The sequence below is a fragment of the Apium graveolens genome, chromosome 6, assembly GCF_009905375.1.
Source record: "Apium graveolens cultivar Ventura chromosome 6, ASM990537v1, whole genome shotgun sequence".
NCBI lineage: Eukaryota > Viridiplantae > Streptophyta > Magnoliopsida > Apiales > Apiaceae > Apium > Apium graveolens.
Genome location: NC_133652.1, coordinates 232425155 through 232435850, shown reverse-complemented (window position 1 = coordinate 232435850; position 10696 = coordinate 232425155). Strand labels below are relative to the sequence as shown.

At 34.8% G+C, this 10696-nt stretch overlaps 2 long non-coding RNA genes across 2 annotated transcripts; both read left to right on the top strand.

Annotated features, from left to right (window-relative positions):
* Positions 1-6822: 6822 nt before the first annotated feature.
* On the top strand, positions 6823-8044 carry LOC141664334 (uncharacterized). Its single transcript, XR_012551964.1, has 5 exons — positions 6823-6935; positions 7048-7203; positions 7311-7365; positions 7491-7653; positions 7864-8044. It is a non-coding gene; the product is annotated as an uncharacterized LOC141664334 (long non-coding RNA).
* A 318-nt stretch (positions 8045-8362) lies between these two features.
* Positions 8363-10488, top strand: LOC141664108 (uncharacterized). Its single transcript, XR_012551833.1, has 4 exons — positions 8363-8795; positions 9524-9595; positions 9839-9901; positions 10265-10488. It is a non-coding gene; the product is annotated as an uncharacterized LOC141664108 (long non-coding RNA).
* Positions 10489-10696: the final 208 nt, after the last annotated feature.

Here is a 10696-nt window from a genome sequence, read left to right as displayed (position 1 = left end):
TTCTTTCTTCATTTCTTCACTCAAATAATCATCCTATAAACAAGTAATCTTACTCCCTACATGTTGTTCATGTATATCTCAAGAGTTTAGAGTAGAAAACTTATGTGTTGACTTTGCATGGTGGTGTTTTTGTTAAACTCAAAGTGAATATCCTTGATTCTTGTGAATTCAAGGCTTTCACCATGAGTTATAGTATCATAGGGCTGAGAATGGCTAGACATGAGTGTGTTGCACTTATGCAAATGTTGTTTTCACCCTAATCCATTCGGCCACGACTTGATAGGAGCCGAATGGATGGTGCTTTGGTTACTTTGTTTCATTTTGTGTGTTTTTGTGATAATAGCATGAAAATCTTAGTGAAATCTTGGTAAAAACCTTTGCATGATAGGTGGTCATTTAGATATAATCCATGATAGGCTTGCATGTTGAATTAAAATGAAAATTTATTTGGAAAGCATGTTGTTTTGGTTTGTAAGACTCGAAGTCATACATGCATGTAGATTTCTCTTGAATTTTGGAAGTTCTTGATCATTCGGATTGATATTTTGTTAGTAAACCTTAATTTTAGTTAAGTTAAGATATTAATTAAGAATTGTGATTCTTAAAATGTGATGTTATTTCGTTTATATTTATCATGAAAGTTAAAGTTGTTGTCCTTGAAAACTTGATGACTTGTAATTTGTGTAATGTGATTTCCTTTGTTTTGCTATGTTTCACCTTAGGTAAGGATGATCTCCACTAAGCCTATTCTGAGTGTAAGGGACTTATTTCATTAGATTACCATAGTTAAGTTATGGTTTGGGTATTTTGTTGTTGGCGGTTGGGTTTGTTAAGTGAGAACCTTGGAGAAAGGAGAGTCTTAGTTTCTGCAGAAAATCAGTTTGGTACCCTGAGGTTTAGAGTGAGTTTTGACCATGTCATTGTTGTGCACTTTGAGTACCAAGCCACTAGAAGCTAGCACTAGGAGTAAATAAAAGGTTTTAGGTGTTTGGTGGAGGTTTATAAGTCATTTGGTTAGGTGCACGAGTGGAATCACAAAATCTGTCCAGCAGGGGACAGTTTTGTTGCAACCTAGAAATAGGAAGTTTTGACCATGTCACGGGTAGGCCCTCATTAGGCCCTGTTGGGACTTAGTTAGAGGGAGTGTCAGAGGAGTTTTTCCAACCATAGTTCATAGGATTTGAGTTAGAACCATGTGTCGCAAGTTAGTTCAAGTCAGGGCGTTTTCTGCCCAGAAAACAGGGGAACCATGGACTTTAAGCTTAGGCCCAAGGAGGCCGAAGCTAGGCCCTTGAGCCACATCAAGTTTGGGAGATGCCTTATGGTGAGAAGAGTCTATTGTAGAAGTTTTGGAGGTAAACTTGTAGTTTAAGAGTGTCTAATGCACTCAAGAAACTATAGATGTCATTCTGAAATTTACTCCAGTGAGCACTTTCACTTACCACATAGTTTTAGAGCAGTTATGAGTGAGACCTAGGTTGACCACTATGGTTGCAAGATAGTATAAAGCCATTAGAGTTAAAGACCCAAGTGAGGGTCAATAGGTTTTGGATAGTTTAGTAAAGGCACATCGAGTTAGGAAGCCAAAATTTGGAGACTTTGTCTAGTTTAGCGATCAAGTGACTTAAGTTGGGGATCGAGATCATCCAAGCCTAGTGTTGCATTATGGTGTGTGTGATATTATTTGATATTAAAATACGATATGTGAGTATATGTGGCTATGTGGACTATGGTATTTATGAGGTGGTTATAAATTGAGTGCATATAGGCCTAAGTGCCATTTGTGTTTAATTTCGGGTTATAAATAGGTTGAGTTGGTGAGAATATATTATAATGAGGTTATTATTATTTATGTAGGATCTCGAGACGAGGGTAAACTTGCCATAAAGGTCTAGTAAATCTTCCAGTTGCTCCTACCAGCCAGACCAGACCAGCCTTTCTCAAGGCAAGTGATTCAACATGTTTTTCGTTTACACTGCGAATGTGTGTTAATTAGTTCATATATTGATGCGAGTATCCTGAGTAATCTTGATATACTTGAACCGAGCGATACTTAAATCTATCTTTGTATTATATAGAAATGCCATGAACTCTCAAGTACTTATTGATATTGCAACAGTCGTATCACGCTAGTATATCAAAGTAATTGGAATGTCATGATAAGCTAAAGATTTGATATAATACTAGATTGATCCTCTTGATTAACATGATATTGATTCCTAAAATATTGACATCTCACCCTGATGCTTGAACCCCAATAGAAATTTTACCTTAATACCTAAAAGCCAGGTATTCTTCAAAGTTGTTCTTAATTGATTGATAACCCTTTTTCTTACCCCGATATACCTTGAGCGAAAATCATTTCTTCATAACTTAACACCCCTAGCATTCATGAAGCTTATCTTCTTGATGTTCTAGTACTTGTACTTTGTCGAAAACCATTGCTTTAAGCCTAGTTTGGCATTACTCTTTCATATTATCCAAGAGCCTTGCTAAATCTCCTTGTCAAAGTTCTTGAATATGGAAACCTTTCAATTTCCCTAATATAGTGAAGTCTAGTGGATCATGGCCCTGAAATTTGGTGACATATTCCCAGTGTTTCAAAGTTGATCTATAATCCCTTGATAAAAATGCTTATTGTTTAAGAGATTTTATTATAAATCGACATCAGTTTTTGAAATGATTAAAATGTGGATTTTCAGTCCCAAAGGGGGATAAATGTTTTCTTTGAATGGTGGATCTGGACTGAGACGCGAGTCCCTTCCACACTTATATTGTAGGCTTAAAAGTTGCCTAGGGATCCCATTAATGTTTTGGAACCCAGCGAGGTTCGGGATTACTTAGCGGCTGATCACCGTCTGTAATCCGTAGCGTCATAAAATAATTTTGACTAAGTTATGATTTTGAAAATGTTTTGATTCAAGCAAATGATGCCATCACCCAAAATTTCATCTCTTGTTATTATTAGTTATATCATCGCATTGTTATTCTTTAATTTATATCTCGATTTATGTTTCGTATCGTACTGTTTAGCACTTATTGAGCATTTGGCTCACTCCTTGCTTTACCCTGATATTACAGCTAGCAGCTATGGTAAGATTTAAGCAGACAGCACGTAAGACCTGTGACCCTGATGCATATGTCTGAGCTCAGGTAAAATAGGAGATAGTTTTTTGTGAGGACTCGATAAAAAAAAATCAGTTGTAATAGATGGTAGTTTTGGGCTGTTCCAAACCCTAAACTGTAAGATCTTGGATTCAGTTATGTTTACTTTCTTTTAAATATTGTAATAGTTATTTATTTTGCTTGTTAAGTTGGGGGTGTGACACAAAATCACTGTCACCTATCTCTTTTTAAAACCATTCTGTCACAGCACACTATTCAAAACTTTTTTCATTTAAATCACGTTTAGAGATATGTGTTTTCAGAAGTTACTTTTCCCCAAAACATAATTTTAAACCACATTTTCAAATACAGGGGATACGTAACTTAAAACGTTTCTCTTCCATTATGAGATTAAAACATTAGCTATTCATATATACTGAACCATAAAAGAATTGTCAGGGGTACTTGCCTTGCAGAGCTTTACGACTATCTCTGATTGACCTCGGACTAACTTGGACACTTGGCTTTATCGCCTTACTATCAGACTATCCTGGATCCGACTTCAACACCCAGAACCTTCGCTTAGGAACCTCGATGCGCTTGTCGACTGATTACTAAGTTATCTTAGTTCGATTTCAACTAGAACCTACAGAGCCGAAATACCCTACGTTAGATGTCTAGGTATGCTTGACATATCCTCGCTAACAAACCTACCCATTCGATATCAAATCTCGACTCGTAAGTATATATATTATTATAATACACGCAACAATTAGGGTTCACGTTCTCGAAAATCTGTTCAGTGTTCGTTTCCAGAAAATACGTATACTCGTCATTTTATGAAATTAGGGTTGTTGGTTCTGGAAAAATACTTCACCACAACATACAATCAAGTTTCGAATAAGAATAAAAATAAATTATATATATATATTCATATATTTGCTCGACGTCCCGATATGCTTCCGTATTTCCGTAGTTTGATTTCCCGAAAATCAGGAAGCGTCTCCTTTGTTTATCGGACTACCCGTCGAAACATAAATCGACGTCAAATCAACCAATCATCCAAATCAAACAATCCAATCATTACAGTACATAATCCACATTCCACATTACTACATAACTCATATTTCGATACAACTAGTAATACAAGTATTTATTTAATTTCGAAAACATTTTATACAAATCGTTTTATTGATTTATTAAATTAGGACTCAGAATATGATCATCACGGTCCACCGTCCACTCGTAAAAAGTCATCGCAGACGGCGGCAAAATTTCGCGGGTACCCGATAAATTCTCAGGTTTCCAATGCAGAACTTTACCGATTAATCCTTAAAACAATTCCGCGCGAATAATTAATATCATAAATATTAATCAAAAACCTGCAGAAAATAGTTAAATTAATTAAAATGAATCACAGCACACGCGCACGCGCACGCGCAACAACATAGACACAATCGAAAAAAATGCAAGGGCGGTCGAAAACGAAGAAACACCGCCACCAACCTACAATCTCAAACTGAAAACACATATACGAATTATATATACACACTTGTATATACATACGCCAGCAATATGAACAACACCAGAGAACAAGACTGCATCTCACCGGAAACCGCGGCGGCGGCAAAATATAGGGAAGCTTACATAGGAGAAACCGATATAAGGGACAGGGAAGAGGCGGGATTAAGCGGGAGGAATCAAAAAACACAAGGGAGAAAAATCGAACCCTCAAGAACTTGATACCACAGGGAGAGCGAGAGATGAACACAGGGGAAGGGGGAGACAACAGGGGTGCTCCTCTGTTGTTTATTTTATTGCATTTTGAGTTTTTTTTTATTTCTAACCAACAACACTCTGCCACGCATCACAGACATAACTGGAATACGACAAGTTTCTGGTTTTCCCCTGAATATTCTGATTTCACCCCGCAACTTGAAATTAACGAATTTGAGCGTACGAAAAATAATTTCAGAAAAATTGCGAAGATAATTTCGAAATGTCATAAATATCCGAAGTTTACAAAGACATAATTTTTGAAATTTTTAAAACATTTTTTACCCGCTTTTTAACAAATAACGAAACGACGCGCGGGTGAAACAATTCCCGAAAATTTCCAAAATAATTTTAAAATTCCCGGAATATTCCCAACTTAAATAAATACGAGTTTCATAATTTTTGAAGATTTCCAAATTTAAATATGGATTTTACCATTAAACACACTCAGAAAATCATTTAAAGATAAATAATTGATGAAATATTGATTTCTCAATTTTATAAAGTCCTAAAAATAATTATTGAAATTATAAAGTCATAAAAACAATTTTAGAGACAATCCAAGTATTTATGGAAATAAAACTGCAATAACACCATCTTTAACAATGATACAATATCATACAATTCATTAATTAACCACACAATTCAATTCCATACACTAGTAATCACATACACATAGTGACAGAGTAATAACCCACTGTCTGAACCCACACAATCATTTTATTTAATTATTTATTCCATAATTATACATTTAAATAATAAATAAAATATACGGGTCGTTATATCCTTCCCCCCTTAAAAAGATTCTGTCCTCAGAATCTGACTTAACCAAAAAAGTGAGGATATTTGTCAAGCAATTCCGTCTCTAACTTCCAGGTATACTCTTCGACTCAAGGATTTATTCAAGGCATACTCACCATAGACATAAATTCATTCCTAGGGATTCGCTTTTTAACGAACTAAAATTCGAATCGATCGTTCCACGCAAAATAAATTAAGATGAGAACCCCTTGACTCTCAATCAGCGACTTAGTTCAAATCAGGTACATATCGCCTTATCATTGACACGCATAACATATTATTTATATATAGTACGACTGCGGCGGTGATACTAACTTATAGACAACTTTACCTATATTCTTTATACCTCGAATGGTTCAATATGATTAGGACTTTACTTGCCCCTTCTATTCAAACTTAACCAATCTCTTCCAAGGTAAAACTTTTGCCTATACCACGATCCTCATTCTATATATTCATGTTCATTTCTTATCTTCTATTCAAGACATCGGTCCCTAAATGGACCTTACTTGGTTAGTAGTTACTCAAACAGCCGGGCTCCTGACCAGGACTTCATACTCTTAAGATTTGATATACAATTGCTACGCGCCATAGATGGCCTATCGCAATGGTTTAATCATGCGTGTTACAAATTTATGTTACCTTAGGTATGCTCATCTTAGCCTACCGTAACGTAGTATTTTGGATGTTACCATAGCCTTTGTAATATGTTACTATAGCTTCAAAGTGTTGCATATGGTAACATGTGGAAACTTATGTTACAATAGGGTGTTAATGGATAAAAAAAGTAATATTTTATAAATAATTAAATATGCATAATTATTGACTTGAAAAATAATCAATTTTCATAATATAATTAAGCAATAATATTAATATTAGCTAAGATTGATAAAATAATTTTTTTCTGCTAATCTTGTAAACTGTACTAATTAGTAACTGATATTTTTTTATTAATAAAAAATTGAGTATTATTTAAACTTAAAAGATTATTAAAAAAAAAGTGAAATTAGCAGCAATTTTTTTGACTCTTATTGGGCTCTCCATCAGGCGGGCTTTCAAATTTTTTGGAGAGGTGGCATTATTTTGGACCAACCTGGGTTAAATTTCACACAGTCAAAACTTCAATTGCAAAATATCTCTCTCTCATGCTCTCTCACACTCTAAACATCTCTCTCAGGCGCTCTTTTGGGTTAATTGGAGCTAGGGTTTTTAATTGGAATTGAGGCCAAATCAGTTTGCGGTTCTATTCTAAGGTAGTACCTCTCTCTAATTTTGTGTGTATATGTATATACTACCTCCCTCCCCCTCTCTCTCTATTTTCTTCGCTCCTAGTTTATCTCATCTCTGTACCATCCTTCTAATCAGTATGTTGTTCATCTTGATGCCGAATCCTCCCCTGAAGAGCGCTTGGATTTGTTCAATTTTGTGAAAAATTGCTCCACTTTTTGTTAAATTTTGTGTTGTTGAAAGATGCCGGAGAGTGGGATTGGTTTATAATCTCAGCGCTTATTACTCAAGATGGTCTGTTTAATGTACTATTCCTTATATTTGTGATTGTTTATATAGTTGTTGTAACTCTAGTACTAATTTTTGTGATGAATGTGCCGATCTTCTTGATGCGTTTTCAGATTTACCGCGAGACTTAAATTTCATTGAGCATACTAGTAAACATGGGTGGAAAAGGTAAATGGTTCTTTTAACGTTTTTTTTATATTACTTTGTTTTTTTTTGGAATTTATGTTACTGTTGTGAATACTGTAATGATTTATGAAGGAAACACTGAGCTAAGCCGATGATGGTTGATCCAGGGTTGTATATGACGGAATTTGGAGGATGAAACGATGTTATTTGAGGTGGTTGAGGAGTATAAGGAGTATAATATTTTTAGCAAGAAGAAAGACAAGGTTAAGTTGAGTGGGGGAGCCAATGCGTTTAATACTACTAAGCATCTTTGTCCGTTATGGTTTCCAGGTTATTCCTTATTCTAATTGCTAATGCTTATGTTTCTTATATACATGTTTTCAATTACTTTGTATGAGATTCTCAAAATATTTTGAGAAAGGGACGGAGTTAGTATGAGACAGAGTGAGTGTAATGTGAGTAGATTTGTTGATTTTCATTTTCTTGTTGAAGCTGTTGGTCATAATTGGCTGCACTTATGTTTTTTGATTTTGTTAATAGGTCAGTCAGAATATGGGGATAGATGCTCCTATACCGATCAGTACAAAGTTGGGAGATCTTAATAATGTATTCAGGAGAATTACTAAAGCTGCAGAGCACCCTCATCTGAGCATTCCTAAAACTGAAGCTATGAAAAGCCGCAAGCAGTACAATCAGCTTATTAATCGCTCGCTAATGATTGTATTAGGTATGTTTTATGAATTAGTATATGTCATCTGCATGCAGTATCGTATAGCCGTACACTTGTTCTCCAGTATATGTATACAAGTAAGCAGCAATCATAATTTGCGTACTTACGTTCTATATTTTGATTCTGTGGCCCACAAGTATATAAAATGATATATTTATTCCCTAACAAGAGAAACAAATGTGACAAAACTATTAAACTAACAAAATAAGTGCAATTCGACATTTTCGGGCACTTTTTGATTCTATTTTAGATGTTGAATAATAATCTCTGACATTTATTTTTTGTGGTACATTATTTACAGATTGTTGCAGGTGTTTCATGTTTAGCCTGTGAGGTTCCAACTTTCCAGGATGACCACAGCGCATAAATAAACCGCTGAGGTCACTCTTGGAATATCTAATACACTTGCACATCCAACATGTGAATCCTACGTTGTGTTCAGGGGTGAAGCTACCCTTCCAGTTTGGTTTAGAACATTTCTGTATTTTCTTGCCGTTGCTTACTGTTTTATTGGTTTGTCAGCCATAAGTGGTCGATTTTTCCTGTCTATGGAAAATGTTGTCAAGCAAACCCGTAAAGTTGTAGAGATAGATCCTTACACAAAAACAGAAACTGTGAGATACAAGAAGGTTTGGAATTATACAATTGCTGACATTAGCCTGCTGGCTTTTGGGACTAGTTTCCCTCAAATCTCTCTAGACTATTGACGCAATACGTAATATTGGAAACTTGTACGCTGGAGGTTGGCTTAATATCTATTTCACCCTTTAGATTGTATCTTAATGTACTAATTATATTTTTCTTATGAATATTAGTTTATCAAGTATGAAATGCTGCTACTTAGCTTACTTTAATACTCACAACCTCTCTTCCTGAATGGCTGAATCCTTTGTATATTATACCCATGGCAAAGACACATGAATAATATCTGATATGTTATCAATATTCTTAAAGTATCTATTATAGTTTTAACTATATTAAACATATAGAACTGTATCTTTGTTCGGAATATCTTGACATCTATGTTAATGCATACATTATAAAGGGTGATTTGAAAAGGAGAATGCTTGCATGATTAATATTTTAAATCTTACTAATACATAGGCCTGGACCCTGGGACACTTGTTGGTTCTGCTGCGTTTAACCTTTTTCCTATCCATGATGTTTGCGTTGTGGTTCCAAAAGCTGGAGAACTGAAAAAGATATCAGATTTAGGAGTTTGGCTTGTAGAACACTGTAATATCAAATTTATCATGGAAATGAACAATACAAAGTTTATTCATGATGCAATTCGACAAAATTTGGCTTGTTTCCAATATCCTTGCTGATATATTCAGTTATTTCAGAAGCAGTATACATTTAGGTTTTGTAACGCTTTATCCAATTCTAGTCTCGTACTAGTAGTTTATCAGCTTTGTTAGTAATTAATTTTATTTTCTAGTCTCTAATTATTGTCATAACCTATTACAGTTGGAACTGCAGTGACGCTTGTTGGGATGGCTGCTTACCGTGTATATGCTGCAGCAAAGAAAAATTCCTCAGGTTGAAGAACTCAATTGTTTTGTGCCTAAGGCATTTAGTAAAATGATTAGATCCCGATGAGTCATTTCTGAGATATTATATATATCTTACCTTTACCCGTGTCCTAGTGGAACAAAGTCTTATCTGTGAGATATTATATGGGTACACTACACTGTATAAAGATGGGTCATTTTGTTTAGTGCTCATTTGTTTTTTTTTTACTTATTATTGAAATTTGTTTGTGATATTGATGAGTTTGTGTAGGTCTCCAGATGGGTCTGGCTTTTTTACCTCTACTGATGATAATACTTTTCATGGCTTCACCCTGTAAGTACACTTGTAGCCTCTTTCATATGAACTGACACGCACACACAATTGAGTATCAACACGAATGATCTTGTCAATTTTCAGGGTCCAAAGTTATTTTACATTTTTGTTACGTAACATCTTTCATTTAAATAATTTTTTTATGTATAGCAGACCGGGAAATAATTTTCAGGGTCACCAGAGTTTCAGATCTAATTAAATGATCTCTCCCGAGAAATATTTTAACGCCCTTTTCGGGGCCTTGCCACAGTTCATAATAATATAAGAATACATATATTGTGTGTCTTGATTATTTGTATATGTTCTTATATATTTAGATTTGCTGGATAGATGTAAACTGAACTTTACATCATTGACTCACAGGAAGGCAGAAGTAACTTGGAGTCAAAATTAGAGAAGCAGATGAGACGTAACATGATGTTAGCGGTTCAAAGCCAGTTATCGAGATTTTGATGATTAGTTAAAAGTCAGTGCTTTTAATTGTAGTGATAAGGATGCATTTGTATTAGCCAATTAACTTGTCTTGTTATTTATACCTAGATATAGGTACAAGGTTGTATTATTTTTGGTTATTTTGGTGACTTGTATAAAAAATAGGTTTGTGGCATGTTCAATTTACAAACAAATTTTGTCAATTTTGTTTTAGAAATTTGTTATATTAGGTACTTCAATGTTACAAACAAATTGGTATAATATAATACCAATCATTATAAAACTGTTACAATAGGAAAAAAATGTTACAATGATTTTGTGGCCCACGTGTGGGGCCCACGGGTGGGGCCCACATGTAGGATC